The sequence below is a fragment of the Bombina bombina genome, chromosome 5 (assembly GCF_027579735.1).
Source record: "Bombina bombina isolate aBomBom1 chromosome 5, aBomBom1.pri, whole genome shotgun sequence".
In the NCBI taxonomy this organism is placed as follows: Eukaryota; Metazoa; Chordata; class Amphibia; order Anura; family Bombinatoridae; genus Bombina; species Bombina bombina.
In genome coordinates this window covers 70,316,729-70,334,374 of record NC_069503.1, presented here as the reverse complement: position 1 = coordinate 70,334,374, position 17,646 = coordinate 70,316,729, and positions in this window count along the sequence as shown.

Sequence of the window (17,646 nt, the reverse complement as noted above, 5' to 3'; positions counted from 1 at the left end):
CACTTTTGTAAAACTGAATTAATTACAATAAAGCTGTTTACATTTAAAAAAAAAAAAAAATGTAATAGAAAATAGAATAATTGATCAAGAATGTAGATTTGTGATAATTAATATTAAAATAGAGAATGAATTATAAACTATATGTAATGTTTATGGGCCCAACACTATGTATAGGAAATGTTGGTTTAATTTAGTTAAAATACTTAATAGATTTTCACACACATACTTAATATTTTTGGGAGATTTTGATTTCACACCAGATTTAAAGGGACAGTCTATTCCAAAAAAAACTTTAATGATTCAGATAGGGCATGTAATTTTAAACAATTTTCCAATTTACTTTTATCACCAATTTTTCTTTGTTCTCTTGGTATTCTTAGTTGAAAGCTTAACCTAGGAGGTTCATATGGTAATTTCTTAGACCTTGAAGGCCGCCTCTTAAGAATGCATTTTAACAGGTTTTTCACCACTAGAGGGTGTTAGTTCATGTTTTTCATATAGATAACACTGTGCTTGTGCACGTGAAGTTACCTGGGAGCCATCACTGATTGGCTAAACTGCAAGTCTGTCAAAAGAACAAATAAAGGGGCAGTCTGCAGAGGCTTAGATACAAGATAATCACAGAGGTAAAAAATATATAACTATAACTGTGTTGGTTATGCAAAACTAGGGAATGGGTAAACAAGGGATTATCTATCTTTTAAAACAATAACAATTTTGGTGTAGACTGTCCCTTTAATGATTGCTAGAAAGAAAATGACTGATGGGAAAGGAAGGATAATATATAAGAGAGCTCAAATCAATTTCGAAAAACAAATGACAACTATGTTTTATGAATCACTTGCATTAATAGACATCTGGAGATTTAAACACCCAGACGAATTAGATTATACAGTGGATATAAAAAGTCTACACACCCCTGTTAAAATGTCAGGTTTCTGTGATGTAAAAAAGTGAGACAAAGATAAATCATTTCAGAACTTTTTCCACCTTTAATGTGACCTATAAACTGTACAATTTAATTGAAAAACAAACTGAAATATTTTAGGTAAAGGGAAATAAAAATAAAAAACTAAAATAATATGGTTGTATAAGTGTGAACACCCTTAAACTAATACTTTATTGAAGCACCCTTTGATTTTATTACAGCACTCAGTCTTTTTGGGTATGAGTTTTTAAGCATGGCACATCTTGACTTGGCAAGATTTGCCCACTCTTCTTTGCAAAAACACTCTAAATCTGTCAGACGGGAAGTTCTGAATTATTATTGCGATTTTAAAGGGACGCATACAATATTGACAGCTCGGCAATCACTTATATATACAATACTACAGATGGCAGATGTTACTTTATCGTTTACAAACAATGTTGCAGCAACATTGATCGATCACATTCGATGCACATTATACACAACTATGCACTTTCATTCATGTTAGCCTGGACGTGTGCTTGTTACTATAAGATCGCGTTTAAGAAATATTGATTACGCATATGATCAAACATTACAAACATGCACTGTATGTGTGATATTTGACACTTTCACATTGAGATTCATTGTTGGAAAACAACATTTCAGCAAACAACAAAAAAACGCCCACTGTGAAAGCATTCGCGCCGCTCACATACAAACAAGTGAATACAATCAGCAATCATTACAAACTCAATACCATTGGACTAATTGTACTATAAATCCCCCAAACAACATGGCCAAAGCATCACTTGTGATCCACATCAGATCAAGTGCATACCTTGTTACGCTGTTTTGAAAGATGGATGACGATGACATGGTAGACACTGCTGGTGCTGCTATTGGCGAACTAGCTGTTGATCGAATCAGGCAGCCTCGGCGGCTCAGACTGAGACGAAGGGGTCATCTGGTTCACGGTCCTCGTGTCTACAGGGTGAGACCCACCTTGGAAAACATGAGCGACTTTGAGGTTTATGATAAGTATCGGCTCAATCGCGAACAGCTCATTGGCCTTTACGATCTTCTTAGACCTCATTTGGAGCCACGTATAAGAATAAGGACTGCTGTTCCCTCCATGAGTAAGATGCTAAGCTGTCTATACGTCCTGGCCTCTGGGAGTTTTCAATCCAGAGAACTGTACATGCATGGCCTGGCTCAAGGTACATTCTCTGTGGTGTTTGATAACTTTCTGGACGCCATGGTACGTATCAGTAAGCAATACATAGGATTCCCACAGAATGATGGTGATTGGAGGCGCCTGAAGCGGGAATTCTTTGATATTGCTCAATTGCCCAATGTCTTGGGAGCCATAGATTGTACCCACATTGCGCTGCGTGCTCCAATTGATGACTTGCCCTTCAGAAATCGCAAACATTTTCATAGCCTCAACGTGCAGTATGTTTGTGACGCACAGATGAGGATTATGCATGTGTGTGCGAATTTTGGAGGGGCTAGTCATGATGCCCGCATCCTCTCTCTGTCGTCCCTGTGGAGACCGTTTGAGGAAAGACAAATGCCCCCTGGTTATCTCGTTGGTGAGTATTTGTGCACAACATGGTTAATTAGTTTGACAATTGCCACTGTAGTTTTAAAATGTTAACGTAATGTTCAGCTATAGGATGCAATTTAACCATTAATTTTATTTTCCCGCTAATGTCTACTTTTAGTTCAATGCAGATATGTAGCATGTCTTACCTTAAATGCTCAGATAGAGAATGCAATGTAACCATTTAGTTTGCATTTTACACAAGGTTTGGTTTAGGAGAAATACGCATATGTAGCATGTCTGAACTGAAATGGGAAGATATTAGCAAATGCAATTTAACCATGTCATTGTCTCTTTCCGCTAATGTCTACTTTTAGTTCAATGCAGATATGTAGCATGTCTTACCTTAAATGCTCAGATAGAGAATGCAATGTAACCATTTAGTTTGCATTTTACACAAGGTTTGGTTTAGGAGAAATACGCATATGTAGCATGTCTTAGCTGAAATGGGAAGATATTAGCTAATGCAATTTAACCATGTCATTGTCTCTTTCCGCTAATGTCTACTTTTAGTTCAATGCAGATATGTAGCATGTCTTACCTTAAATGCTCAGATAGAGAATGCAATGTAACCATTTAGTTTGCATTTTACACAAGGTTTGGTTTAGGAGAAATATGCATATGTAGCATGTCTTAGCTGAAATGGGAAGATATTAGCTAATGCAATTTAACCATGTCATTGTCTCTTTCCGCTAATGTCTACTTTTAGTTCAATGCAGATATGTAGCATGTCTTACCTTAAATGCTCAGATAGAGAATGCAATGTAACCATTTCGTTTGCATTTTACACAAGGTTTGGTTTAGGAGAAATACGCATATGTAGCATGTCTTAGCTGAAATGGGAAGATATTAGCTAATGCAATTTAACCATGTCATTGTCTCTTTCCGCTAATGTCTACTTTTAGTTCAATGCAGATATGTAGCATGTCTTACCTTAAATGCTCAGATAGAGAATGCAATGTAACCATTTCGTTTGCATTTTACACAAGGTTTGGTTTAGGAGAAATACGCATATGTAGCATGTCTTAGCTGAAATGGGAAGATAGAGAATAAGATTTAACTAGATTATTCTTTTCAAAAATAAACATTTGTTAGTGGATTATCGTGTACAAAAACTTTTATTGGAATCAAAATAATATTTTGAGGATTCAGTTTGAATTATGTTCTGTTCATAATTTATAGGTGATTCTGGGTACATGAGCCGGCCTTGGCTTATTACCCCCTTGCGTAGCCCGACTGATGTGTCTGAGGAGCGCTACAATAGGGCTCATAAGAGAACCAGGGCGGTGGTTGAACGAATGTTCGGGCTCCTGAAGATGAGGTTCAGGTGCCTTGACCGGTCGGGAGGAGCCCTCCAGTACAACCCAAAGAAGGTGGCTAAGATCGTTGTAGCCTGTAGTGTCCTGCATAATATTGCACAGCGGGCTGGGATGCTGCAGGGCGTCCAGGCGCAATGAAACCTCCTCAGAGATGAGGAGCATGATCCTGTTCTAGAGGGGCCATTCCGGGACGAGGGGCTCAATGTCAGAGCAGACATCATCAACCGCCACTTTAGACGGTAAATAATAGAAGTTAGACTGGAGTATTGTCAATAGATGTGAACTCTAGGGAAATGACAAGTAGAGAATTGTGCAAACAGGTTAGGATTGTTCATCAAATGCTAAAAATGTGTTTCATTTATTAATATAGGTGATGCTCTGGGCATTGGGTCCTGTAGCGAGTCTTTGCCACCTGGTTTTTAAAGAGGACATCAGCTGGTAAGTATAAATGTATGGACTGTTGCTGGCATGAATTGTACACAAATACATCATATGGCATACATTTTCTAAACTAGTATTTAGTTTACACATTACTTAAAATGTACATACTCAGAAAGGGATCCTCTAGCATAACTATCCTCTAGCATGTCTATGGTTCAATGTCACACATTAGAGGTTCGTTGTGCTCAATATGACTCATCTTCACACTTGATAGAACATAACACAAGATGCTACACACGCTTGGTAAGCTAGTGACAGAAATTTATTCTGAAATGGGGGGTGGTAGAGGGGTACAGAACTGATTCACACACTTGTAGTAATTTTTATTAAACTTTTTCTGCCATTAGGGAGCTGACTTAATCTAAAGACTGAAAGGGAAGAATTAGAAGCCTGACAATGAAGATTGCCCAGACTGACAGTGGAAAAAGCCAAGATTGAAATTGAAGTATACCAATGGGATCATGTCTGGCATTATCTTTCCAATCTGCTGACCTTGAAAAACATACAAAGACATGTTCACATGGTAAGTGCCAACTATTTGATAGAATAAGGCTGTGGAGGCATCCTATTGGAGACACTTAGATTATTTTCTAATTTTTAGATGGTATTTCACAGTCCTCTATTTTTGAAATGATGAATAAGACACCTATTGAAGATCAACTGTTTACCCCTGAATTGACTTTCAAAGACCATGCATTATCCAGGTTGGTGTACCAATGCATGCTAGTTAAGAATCACAGGAAGAATGTTGAATATTAGTAGCTTACATACATTAGTCATATTTAGTTCATAATTAGATATTTAGGGATCACAATCAGACACTTAGATGATTTTACTTTTTTAGATGGTATTTCAGTCCTCTATTTTATGAACTGATGAATAAGACACCTATTGAAGATCAACTGTTTACCCCTGAATTGACTTTCAAAGACCATGCATTATCCAGGTTGGTGTACCAATGCATGCTAGTTAAGAATCACAGGAAGAATGTTGAATATTAGTAGCTTACATACATTAGTCATATTTAGTTCATAATTAGATATTTAGGGATCACAATCAGACACTTAGATGATTTTACTTTTTTAGATGGTATTTCAGTCCTCTATTTTATGAACTGATGAATAAGACACCTATTGAAGATCAACTGTTTACCCCTGAATTGACTTTCAAAGACCATGCATTATCCAGGTTGGTGTACCAATGCATGCTAGTTAAGAATCACAGGAAGAATGTTGAATATTAGTAGCTTACATACATTAGTCATACTTATTTCATAATTAGATATTTAGGGATCACAATCAGACACTTAGATGATTTTACTTTTTTAGATGGTATTTCAGTCAGTCTATTTTATGAACTGATGAATAAGACACCTATTGAAGATCAACTGTTTACCCCTGAATTGACTTTCAAAGACCATGCATTATCCAGGTTGGTGTACCAATGCATGCTAGTTAAGAATCACAGGAAGAATGTTGAATATTAGTAGCTTACATACATTAGTCATACTTATTTCATAATTAGATATTTAGGGATCACAATCAGAAAAAGGAATACATATTATAGTTGATATAGAGGTATTTGAATGGACATGAAATATTACATTTATGTTCAGCATACATATATATTATTGAAATGTGATATACATTATTATGTATAATTAGAAATTCAGATATTTAAATTTAATTTTTATTACACAATATAATGGTGTATGTTTATTTTATTTATTTTTAATCTTAATTAATAAATATCTTGATAAAATGTTGAACAAAGTTAGAGCATAGACACAAGATGATTGTAAATGTATTTTATGAATATTTGACAACGTGTGTATTAACTTTGTTAAAATTTTGTTTTTTAATTTCAGATTGTCATCTGATGACTTCCAGGAATATTTTTTTGTTTTTGTTTCAGAAACTTTTAATTTTTTAAATGGTAATAATAAACATTTTATTATTAAATACACTCTTTTGAACAGATTATAATAAATATCCATATAATCTGTCAATAAAAAACAATTTGACTCCCATGACTGGTAGTTGGCTATTTGACAAGCACATGCATAAGATCAAATAATGCATTAATTTTAGAAAATCCACTGATTCAGAGAATATTAAATTAAACTATCTTTTTTAAATTAATTGGGGAGTGAGATCCATCGATGCTTTTCTTTTGAAATTCTTAGATGTTAAAATAATTTTGGATATGTAGTCAAAATTTGACATAAATTATTTTGTTTCACTTTTAAGAAGGGGAAGTGGTTCAATTACATTAAAGTGACAGTGTTGTTGAATGTAAAATTAATTTTATAAGATCTTGTATCTTCCTTAGGTATCTCAAAACATTATTTTCTAAATTCTTTTAATTTTTACATTTTATAAATGGTAGGTCATTTAACTTCATATTTTTCACAAGCTAGTTATTGGATGCCAGGTTAATAGATTTAATTTTCTAGTGGAGTCATTTAACTATAGTTATTAATATTATGTAGTTTTTAAAATCTTACCTCTTGGGTTAGACATCACATATCTATATATAATTTTCATTCCCCTTTAGTTTATTTTGACAATGTTAAATCAACATTCCAAATGTTTTTGTCCTTAAAGGGACATTCACAAAGTATATTGTGTATTGATTTTTAAAAAATTCATAAAAGAATTTAAACATATTTAGAAAGTACTATAGAATTACATTCAGTCTTTAAATATACTTAGAAAAAGATACATCAATGCACATATCTTAGTCAATTACATAAGGCATCTATGTGCAACCAACAATCAGCATCAAAATAGCCTATGTAGATATGTATTTAATCCAAGAATATATATAATTACAATCTAATGATTGAATACCAAAACATATTAAGTTGTTCAAATATTATAATCTTATCCAAAATGCATACATAACATATAGCTTAATGTCCCTCTAAGCTGAAGACTCCGAAATACATCCTTTACAATATATATTTCAGTCAGTGTGTAAAACAATCCAGAAGTTGATCTAAATATGCTTTACTCATATGTTATACTAATTTAGCAAAAGGAAGGTGCCTAGGTTTCTGATTTTTCAAGCATTATTGTGAAATGTCTCTTTAAAGGGACATGAACTCAAAATATACTTAAAGGGAGACAGTTAAAAAATTAATGATTTATACATTCTGAATGAGTATTCTATTTTAAGCAACTTTAAAAATTGTATCATATTATGAATGTTCCTCGTGATGTTGCTATCATTACTTTAAAAATAAGGCATTAAATAGATAATTTATTTGCTTCAGTACTCTGGACAGAACTTGGTTTTTTTGGTTGGATTAATTTATCCAACAATCATCAAGGACAACCCAGGTTTTTTGCAACAATTGTCCGTAATCTAAAATATCATTATTGATTTGCAAAGAAAGATAACAAGATAATTCTTAACATTTGAGAATCGGATTAAATTATAAAGTTGCTTAACATTTTATGCTCAATCTGAATCACGAACGCTACATTTGTTTGGACAGTGTCCCTTTAAGAGATTTAAAGAGTGTATTTACTTCTCTTCTTATCTTGACATACTTTGCTTGAAAAGCATATCGAGATAGGCTCAGTAGATGAAGATTGGTGGATGCACAGAGATGCCTTATGTGATTGGCTCAACCATGTGCATTTAAATTTCTTCTGTTGAGGATATCTAAATACAAAGATAAATTGAGTTACATTTTAAAGTCTAAACAATTTTCTATCTCTACAGATCATTTGATACAATTGTTTGTTTGTAATGTCTATTTAAAAATAAAGACGCCATTGCACAATAACATATATGAGCAGTTCAGACAAATACAAGCTCGAGGTTTATTTACTAATAACAAACAAACCTGTAGTTTAACATTTATAAACAGATTATCCAAGTTACTGACATTATAACCTGAATTTGAACATTCTGAAATATTGCGTGGGAATCTTGAAACACCAGATTTACATCTTTAAACATTAGAGTCTAATGTCACGCAATAGCACACAATCAATGTGCATTATGAAATACATTTAATAGAGCAATATCAATACTTCACAATAAGTCAAGAAATGGATTTTATGAACAATAAAGACATACAATATTAAATGTGTATTTGTATTAAAGAAACAGACCGTTATTAAACCGAAAAATGTATACAACATTTAATAATGTGACAGTATTAGATTTTAAAGATAATTTAATCATTAATATTTAACGGATCACGGATATTAAATCTGCGTCACACATATCCGCAAGACAGGCCCATGAGTTACAAATAAGTCTACATGAAAAATGAAGTAACAGCACCACCAGGAGGTATGTGTAAGGAAGTTACTAAGATATGAAACATTAAGGAACGGCCAATCAGAGTTCATCACACAAACACAACTTGAGTCAGGATGGTCTCACAGACATTCTAACAATATTTCAAACCTTTATCCAATCAGATGTACAGATAACTTGTCCCATGGTGCATCTCATGTTTACTTCACCATATAAAAGTCCATTACACGTTGCCATCTTTGTCAGTTCTCTAATGCCTGCAGGCAATATATATTATTATTATTATAATTATTATACAACCCAGCAGGCATGAAACCTCCCAGGTTCACCAAGCAGGAGAGCGCTGCACTGGTCCACGCCGTCAAGGACTTTTATCCACAGCTGTTTGGGAGCAAGAGGAGCTCGACAGATGCGCCTGTTAAGAAGGCCCTCTGGGAGTCTATCACCAATGCGGTTAGATTGGTGTGTGACGTCCAGAGGAGCCAGGATCAAATCATGAGGAGATTCGGAGATAAGAGGTTGCGCTTAACAAAAAAAGTCAACCTCATAAGGGACTGGGTACAAGCCCGTAAAAGAGGGGGCCAAAGAAAGGCCCCGCGGAAACTATACCTACTCCCTTATGAGGTGACTTTATGCGAGCTCCTCAATCTCTGGGTCCCCAAAAGATTTAGATCCTCGCCATCCTCGGCCTCCTCTTCTTCCCTCCCAGCTGCGGGATCTGAAAGTCCTGATGCGGGGGCCAGGGCAGCTGCTTCTCCGTCCGGTGGCCTGGGAGGAGATGATGGAGAATCTGAACCAGGTAACTATCCAACTTCATATAATATCTTAATATTTGATTTATTTTTAAAAAATGTGTATATAGTCAGATACTAAACCTATACAGATCTCACAACATACACTACATATGATGTTTAGATATCTGATTTTAGATTAGTGACACATGAAATAGGAATGATGTTTCTTGCGCTCTACAGAATATGCGTCACAGAGCGAAAATGGAATTGCGCATACACGTTAACATGGGTTTGCTGTAAGTGGCATTGCTTTATACATGTTGGTCAAATGACGGATGCGTAATTCCGCTTGGAATCATTGCGCAATGATCGCGAAAATGGAATTGCGCATACACGTTAACATGGGTTTGCTGTAAGTGGCATTGCTTTATACATGTTGGTCAAATGACAGATGCGTAATTCCGCTTGGAATCATTGCGCAATGATCGCGAAAATGGAATTGCGCATACACGTTAACATGGGTTTGCTGTAAGTGGCATTGCTTTATACATGTTGGTCAAATGACGGATGCGTAATTCCGCTTGGAATCATTGTGCAATGATCGCGAAAATGGAATTGCGCATACACGTTAACATGGGTTTGCTGTAAGTGGCATTGCTTTACACATGTTGGTCAAAATGAAATGCTGAATTTTTATATATGTGAGGAATACAGTATTCTTATTTTCAATATTATACATAATAAAAAAAGAAAAAAGCAGAATCCAAAAAAATTATAACATATGCCCATCAATTGATGAGAATGAAATAACACAAAAAAATAATTTAAGCTACAGTAAACAACACAACTGATTGAAAATAAGAGTACAGGATATATTTATCAAGAATTTAATTGAGGAAACAATTAACTCATGGGACTACCAAAGGATTAATAGTTTTTAATTGATTTGCTAATAATGTAAAGATTTTAAACATGGCATGATTTGTATTAATGATATCCAATCCTCATTTAATATATTACAGATCTGGATGTTGGTGCTGGATCCTCAAGGCAGGGCTTGTCACAGTATGGTATGTCTCATTTTAATTGACATTTGTCTTAGAAACATGGACAGAACATTACATACTAAATCCACATTGTTCAATATTTATATGTATCTGCAAAATGGATTTTAAAACTTTTTGCAAATAAGAATAAATAAAACCAAAAAATAGGATTACATTGTAAGACTACTCTGATTTTGTTTGGAATTTAAGATATCCCATCTATTCTGGATGTCTTAATTTTAATGTAAGATTCTTTGAATGTCCAATTTATATTCTTCCCTTGTGTATTGCTTAATCTTATTTGTATACATTTTTAAAAAATACACACACTTTCTCCAACATAGGTGTGTCCGGTCCACGGCGTCATCCTTACTTGTGGGATATTCTCTTCCCCAACAGGAAATGGCAAAGAGCCCAGCAAAGCTGGTCACATGATCCCTCCTAGGCTCCGCCTTCCCCAGTCATTCTCTTTGCCGTTGTACAGGCAACATCTCCACGGAGATGGCTTAGAGTTTTTTAGTGTTTAACTGTAGTTTTTATTATTCAATCAAGAGTTTGTTATTTTAAAATAGTGCTGGTATGTACTATTTACTCTGAAACAGAAAAGAGATGAAGATTTCTGTTTGTAAGAGGAAAATGATTTTAGCAACCGTTACTAAAATCGATGGCTGTTTCCACACAGGACTGTTGAGAGGAATTAACTTCAGTTGGGGGAACAGTGAGCAGACTTTTGCTGCTTGAGGTATGACACATTCTAACAAAACGATGTAATGCTGGAAGCTGTCATTTTCCCTATGGGATCCGGTAAGCCATTTTTATTACAGAAAGAAAAAAGGGCTTCACAAGGGCTTTTTAAGACTGTAGACATTTTCTGGGCTAAATCGATTTATATATAAACATATTTTATACTCCATAGCCTTGAGGAATTATTTTAATCTTGGGAATTATGTAAAATAACCGGCAGGCACTGTATTGGACACCTTATTCTCTAGGGGCTTTCCCTAATCATAGGCAGAGTCTCATTTTCGCGCCTCTATTGCGCACTTGTTTTTGAGAAGCATGACATGCAGATGCATGTGTGAGGAGCTCTGATACATAGAAAAGACTTTCTGAAGGCGTCATTTGGTATCGTATTCCCCTTTGGGCTTGGTTGGGTCTCAGCAAAGCAGATACCAGGGACTGTAAAGGGGTTAAATATAAAAACGGCTCCGGTTCCGTTATTTTAAGGGTTAAAGCTTCCAAATTTGGTGTGCAATACTTTTAAGGCTTTAAGACACTGTGGTGAAATTTTGGTGAATTTTGAACAATTCCTTCATACTTTTTCGCAATTGCAGTAATAAAGTGTGTTCAGTTTAAAATTTAAAGTGACAGTAACGGTTTATTTTAAAATGTTTTTTGTACTTTGTTATCAAGTTTTTGCCTGTTTAACATGTCTGAACTACCAGATAGACTGTGTTCTGAATGTGGGGAAGCCAAGGTTCCTTCTCATTTAAATAGATGTGATTTATGTGACACAAAATTTAGAGAAAATGATGCCCAAGATGATTCCTCAAGTGAGGGGAGTAAGCATGGTACTGCATCATCCCCTCCTTCGTCTACACCAGTCTTGCCCACACAGGAGGCCCCTAGTACATCTAGCGCGCCAATACTCCTTACTATGCAACAATTAACGGCTGTAATGGATAATTCTATCAAAAACATTTTAGCCAAAATGCCCACTTATCAGCGAAAGCGCGACTGCTCTGTTTTAGAAAATACTGAAGAGCATGAGGACGCTGATGATATTGGTTCTGAAGGGCCCCTACCCCAGTCTGAGGGGGCCAGGGAGGTTTTGTCTGAGGGAGAAATTTCAGATTCAGGGAAAATTTCTCAACAAGCTGAACCTGATGTGATTACATTTAAATTTAAATTGGAACATCTCCGCGCTCTGCTTAAGGAGGTGCTATCCACTCTGGATGATTGTGAGAAATTGGTCATTCCAGAGAAACTATGTAAAATGGACAAGTTCCTAGAGGTCCCGGGGCCCCCCGAAGCTTTTCCTATACCCAAGCGGGTGGCGGACATTGTAAATAAAGAATGGGAAAGGCCCGGTATACCTTTCGTCCCTCCCCCCATATTTAAAAAATTGTTTCCTATGGTCGACCCCAGAAAGGACTTATGGCAGACAGTCCCCAAGGTCGAGGGGGCGGTTTCTACTCTAAACAAACGCACCACTATACCCATAGAAGATAGTTGTGCTTTCAAAGATCCTATGGATAAAAAATTAGAAGGTTTGCTTAAAAAGATGTTTGTTCAGCAAGGTTACCTTCTACAACCAATTTCATGCATTGTTCCTGTCACTACAGCAGCGTGTTTCTGGTTCGATGAGCTAGAAAAGGCGCTCAATAATAATTCTTCTTTTTATGAGGAGATTATTGGTGGATACCTTCAACAAACAATATTTATTTAATCCAATATTGCTTATCTGCCTTTAAGATTAAAATGTAGCAACATTCCAATTATAATAGGAGTCAATGTAAAATCATTTTGAACAGTTTGAACAGTGAAATCAATGATTGAAATAAATCATGTCAGTGTCCCTTTAATAAACAATAGATTCATTCATCTTTACATTCTTTGGATTAGACAATATTGATATATAATTCACATATTCACTGTTGGAGTTACTTTATAGATATCAGCATACTCTCACAGCACCATGATTACATATTTGTACTAATCAATTTGGTTTTGTATTGTGATAAATATGTGTTGTGTCCTAAACAAGATTACTGTACATTGCACAAATGGCTCGATGTGCCACATGTCTTTGTTTATATTTGTCAACAGCTGTTATTCAAAATGTGGTTTGTGTGTATTCTTTTAAGAACATTGATCAATGGGTATATTTAGATATGCAATAGCATCGTATGAGATGAGTTTGATGTCTAATATAGTCAGAAATTAAACATATGTTCAATACATCATTTTTAACAGAATCCCCTTGATTCAATCAAGCATTTTTTTGGATAATGACTGCTCTATTCTTCACATTTTCAAGTTGATTATTCTTAAATATCGCTACAGATGTGATTTAGTGCTATCCCAAATGTGTTCACTAATATATATCTATATCATTCATAGAGAGAGTTGGTGTGGGGAGCCCAGAGGAATCCAGCACTGACACAGAGCCGCCTTTGCGGTCTTCTGGTAAGTCCATTGACTCATTTATATGTCATTGAAGGTGTATTGGTAATCAATATTATGAGCATGATTCTCATGAAGCATAACATTTGAAACAAACATATAATTTACTCCTCTGATTATATATTAATTTTCTTGGAATATTGAAAGATTAATAATTAAAACTTTCTTAGTCTACACCTTTGTTATTCAGAAGATGTATAGCATATGTTTGTTTCCATGTTCATTTTTGACAACAGTCATCAAGTGATACACACATGAGAAATCTTAAATGTTCTATGTAGGGTTGCACCGATACCATTTTTTTATGACTGAGTACAAGTACCGATACTTGTTTTCAAATACTCGCCGATACCAATTACCGATACTTTTTTTTTAATGTCATGTGACAGTTTACCAAGCACAATACAGACCAATTATTTAAGATTCCTTCTTTATAATTATAAAGGGACGTAATTCACAGACATTATGAAATAATAACAAAGTTCACTAAACATGTTTATAAATAAAAAATATTACAATAAAATATTACATTTAAAGGGGTGATGCACTTGGGTTGTTGAGCTGTTATATAACATTAATCTGACGTTTGTATGGAGGTTCGGCTCTAAGTTGAACAGTCTTTCACTTTCCAAACTACTGCATAAGGCAGAAAGATATTTTTGGGCCATTTTAGCCAGAGCTGGAAATCTGTTTATTAACTGCCCAGTACTTCAGGGGTTTGTCTGAACGAGGTGCAGTGATCTCTCCTACAATAATACAAATAACAGCAATTTGTATTGGCAGAACAGTAGTAAACAATTTCTAGTTTAGTCTCCACTCCAGTTTAAAATGAAATGGGAACATGCAGTTTGAAAAAACGCCACATGATAGCATATGGGTAGGAAGTAGAGGTATCGGTTTAAGTAACGGTGCATTTGCACGAATACAAGTACTCATGCAAATACTTGGTATCGGTACCGATACCGATACTAGTATCGGTATCGGTGCATCCCTAGTTCTATGTACTATGCTTTTATGATTTTAAAATTAATACAAACAATACATCGAAAATCTGAATCATTGAGAATAACAAATCTAATGTCATTTGTATGCTCCATCAAAATGATGTAAATCATAACTTTGGGTGTGTATATCTTTAATGCAACATTGATGTGTGTCTTTGAGCAACAGTAACATATGTTATAATATCTGATCTGATCTTAACGTGTACACAACATGTTATGTTTTACAGAGATTGATTTAACATGTGGGACGGAGGAGGAAGAGGCTGCCTTGAAGTCTGATGGTATGTGAAATATATCTATCATGTTTCCAACATGTTGCTTTATTTGAAATCATTTTATTGAAGACATTCAAAGTCTACAGCTTTTGCACTTTAAAAAGGAATATTATTTGTCAGTTCAAATACACTACTGCCCCCTTTCTATATCAGGCAGCATGAAAATATGCTTGGATGTTTTTTTGTTTATATTTTATTTATAATTCATGCCATCATTATGTCACATGCATATTCCAGGCCAAACCACAATAATAATGTTATAATTGTACAGACAGTCATTGATATTCATCTGAGTGCCTATATGCATACCATATACTCATTTCATAATTGTTTAGAAATTCAAACACACTTCTAAGTATATTGAAAACATAATCAATTTTAAATGCGTTGATTTGATTTCATGATGTATGAGATGTTAATATATTTGTATTATTTATTTCAGATGGATCCTCCACCTCTGGTCATCTGTTTTCCGCCCCTGCCCAGTCCCCTGGCCAGTCACAGACCCCTGCCCAGGCCCAGACCCCTTCCCAGGCCCAGACCCCTGCCCAGGCCCAGACCCCTGCCCAGGCCCAGACCCCTGCCCAGAACCCTGCCCAGGCCCAGACCCCTGCCCAGGCCCAGACCCCTGCCGGCCCTTCCCATTTGTCCTTTCCCGTCCCTCCCAAAAAAACGCCCCTTCCCCCCCCTTCGCCGCTCTCCCCGTATTATGGCCCGTACAGCTACCCCAGCTGCCCAGACCCCAACTCACCACTCCCCAGCTGTACGGCCTACCCCGGAGCAGCAGCTCATCCCTCCCCAACCCAATCCCATCCCTCCCCCCTGTCTCAACCTTCATTGTCCTGGGTGTCGGATTGTCCTTCCCAGGCACATCTGTAAGTATCATTCAAAATCCACATTATAAGATACTTAAAGGTACACTGAAGGCAAATTGTTTCTATTGTGATTCAAATAGAGCATGCAATGTTAATCAAATTTATAATTTACTACTCTTATGAATTATTCTTCATTCTCTTGCTATCTTTATTGAAACAAAGAAATGCCTAGAATTAATTTTAAATAGAAAATAATTGTGGACATCATTTCTTTATTGTTGGATGAATGTATCCATCAACCAGCAGGGACAACCAAAGTTGATAAACAAATATGGCCTGCCCTATAAACCTACATTCTTGCATTCAAAATCTAGCTAGAGAATTCTAACATTTAAAGAATATGTGTAATTTTTTAATATTTTTAATGTCATGCTCTATCTGAATCAGTCAATTAAATATTTAGGTTCAGTGTCCCTTTAATTTGATATCACTACATATACCAATCACCACTACTTGGATCCAACAATTTATGTACAAATGTTGATACATTATCTCTTGTCTAACCCAGTGGGAATGTAATTTCTTCAGGTTGCTATGTTTACACAGCTTGTCCTCAACGCCAAAATGTTTAAGGATAGGTGTGCCTACCACAGTATAATTAAAATATTTAAATTGCTAATGTAAGTACAATGTAAATCCTTTAACAAGATTTTTTACACTCAAGCTGTATAAGTGGATCATCGAAAACCAATTAAAGGGGACGACATGTTTGAGTAAACTGTCCCTTTAATGATTTCGGTCTGTCTGAATAACATATTTAATGTGTAAAGAATCAATTTCAACAAATTGATGTAAAGAATGATTTGTCTTTATGATGACAATGTATCTGCTTATTTTTTCTTCTGTTGTGTAATTATCCTTAATATTTTATTTATTCTTTATTTTAGGCTGTGACTCAGCATGGCTCATGCTAGAAGGTATAGCACGTGTAGAGCAGGCCGTGTTGAGGAACGCAGCTGTCCTGAGAGGGATGAACGACACCATGCAGGCCCAGCTCCGGGTTCAGCATTTGACTCTGCGTCAAATCATGCAATTAAATTCAAGGCCTGAATCTGGAGCTGGACATGCACAGGACGATAAAGAGGATGACCAGTAAGTGGAGGATCTGGAGATGCTCCAAGGGCGCAGATAAGAATCCTCCGTCCACATGTTGATGTTTTTGCTATGGTTGCCATTTGGCCTTTTTTTCAGTTTATTGTTGTGCCTGTTGCACTCTTTTACCTTGTCATATAGCTCCAATGGGGCTATGGTGGCCCTTGGCAACTCTCTTCATGGACTGTGATGCACTCTGTTACCTTGTCATATATCTACAATGGGGCTATGCTGGCCCTTGGCAACTCTCTTCATGGACTGTGATGCACTCTGTTACCTTGTCATATATCTACAATGGGGCTATGCTGGCCCTTGGCAACTCTCTTCATGGACTGTGATGCACTCTGTTACCTTGTCATATGGCTCCAATGGGGCTATGCTGGCCCTTGGCAACTCTCTTCATGGACTGTGATGCACTCTGTTACCTTGTCATATATCTACAATGGGGCTATGCTGGCCCTTGGCAACTCTCTTCATGGACTGTGATGCACTCTGTTACCTTGTCATATGGCTCCAATGGGGCTATGCTGGCCCTTGGCAACTCTCTTCATGGACTGTGATGCACTCTGTTACCTTGTCATATATCTACAATGGGGCTATGCTGGCCCTTGGCAACTCTCTTCATGGACTGTGATGCACTCTGTTACCTTGTCATATGGCTCCAATGGGGCTATGCTGGCCCTTGGCAACTCTCTTCATGGACTGTGATGCACTCTGTTACCTTGTCACATATCTACAATGGGGCTATGCTGGCCCTTGGCAACTCTCTTCATGGACTGTGATGCACTCTGTTACCTTGTCATATGGCTCCAATTTTCCTGATCTTTACCATATTATTTATAAACGTTGTTGATGTTTTCTGACATACTAATAAAAGACATGT